Raw genomic sequence first — 1,533 nt, forward strand, 5'->3', positions numbered from 1 at the left:
TCTTTCTTTGGATATGGATAGTATTTTCCATCATGAGACTTTTGGGATTGTCTTGGATCATTTTATTGCTTAGAAAAGCTAACTCTGTCATGGTTGATCATTGCACAATGTTGCTGTTACTGTGTATAAAAAGCATCTCTCTCTTATGATGTACTAAAAAGTATGTAGACTTCAGCATGGTGGTTCTACAGCAATTCTTTGGAAGAACAAAATGTCACAATGAAATTTCACAGAAGAATATTTAGGCCAAAACAGAGTACATTCATTTTTCTTCATTTCCAAGGATAAATCTGATACTTTACATAAACAAACAAACATATATTAACTTTTCAGTTCAAATCCCAAACCAAACTTGTGACCTCTTGCATGGAAGTTGTTTTTCCCCCCCATCAATTAAAAGTAAGAGCATTGGTTTTACACCTGATCAAAGTGTCTGAGTATAACCAAGTCCAATAAGACTGTCATTATTCACTACACCAAACAGGGAGATTTTTTTTTATCCAACTTGTACTTAGTAGCAATGCAAAAAATAGATGTTTTTACTGCCAGCTGTCCAATCAAGATTTAGAAAAGTTTCAATCTTCTCATTAACCTTTTGATATATTGACCCTCCAAATTCAAAGCCATCATTCACATGTGTGCAGCTGGAAGTCAGTAGCTTTATAACCCAGGGCAAAATTATTCTGATACAGTTTGGATATGGTCATGTCAAAACTCACCTGATAGCCAGAAAACCAACCTTCATAAACTAGTACAGCTCAAAGACAGTCGGTCCAGAGAAATCAATGTCAATATTTCCACCAAATCTGAAACAATCCCATTTACAAGAGGCCTTTCATTTCTCACTCTTCTTTCCTGTTCTTGGAATCATTCAAACCATCAGCCAATTTATTTTCCATGCTAATTTCTTTCCCCAGGGTATTGTCTCTGTTCCATTTTTGAATGAAGGTAAGCCCATAGTCATAGATCTTTTGCTTGGTTTCCAAATTACCAGAAGCTTTACCTGTGCCAGTATATGAATGAAGAGAAGTGGAGAATTCCATTCCACTGGAAGACTTGGTTCTAGGATATATTTTAACCATATCAAACCTATAGCATTTGTTGAAGACATCCTTAACTGCTTTTCCTAGGTTGCAGTAATTTCTGTGTTACACATTTCTTCATGAAAGAAAGGTCTGCAACACAGATAGTAGCCAAAGGAATAGAGTAGTCCCTTCCTTTTACTTTTTAATGTTTGAATATAATTTTTCAAGACTATCAGCAAATATAATTCTACCCACCTTTTTTTTGTGACCTTCATCTTTTGCCAAAACCCACCACTTCTATAATTAGAACCGTAGTTCAGAAACTCAAATCTTGTTCTCAGACAGATACTATCTTTCAGAATGTTTTTACTTTCCAAACTTGACTTTCTGTTATGGTGACTTACCTGCAATAGGTAACAAACAAGAAAACACCAAATATTCCTCTAAAGTGTTCAGTTTCTTCCTTGACTTTTTACTATCTAACATTTTTTCTAGATAATTTCTAGAG

The 1,533-nt window shown here is 34.7% G+C and overlaps 1 pseudogene; it reads right to left on the reverse strand.

Moving 5' to 3' along the window:
• Positions 1-321: 321 nt before the first annotated feature.
• On the reverse strand, positions 322-1,156 carry LOC110196463 (non-selective voltage-gated ion channel VDAC3-like; annotated as a pseudogene).
• Positions 1,157-1,533: the final 377 nt, after the last annotated feature.

Source organism: Phascolarctos cinereus, unplaced genomic scaffold (assembly GCF_003287225.1).
Source record: "Phascolarctos cinereus isolate Bilbo 61053 unplaced genomic scaffold, phaCin_HiC Scaffold_4;HRSCAF=312, whole genome shotgun sequence".
Lineage (NCBI taxonomy): Eukaryota > Metazoa > Chordata > Mammalia > Diprotodontia > Phascolarctidae > Phascolarctos > Phascolarctos cinereus.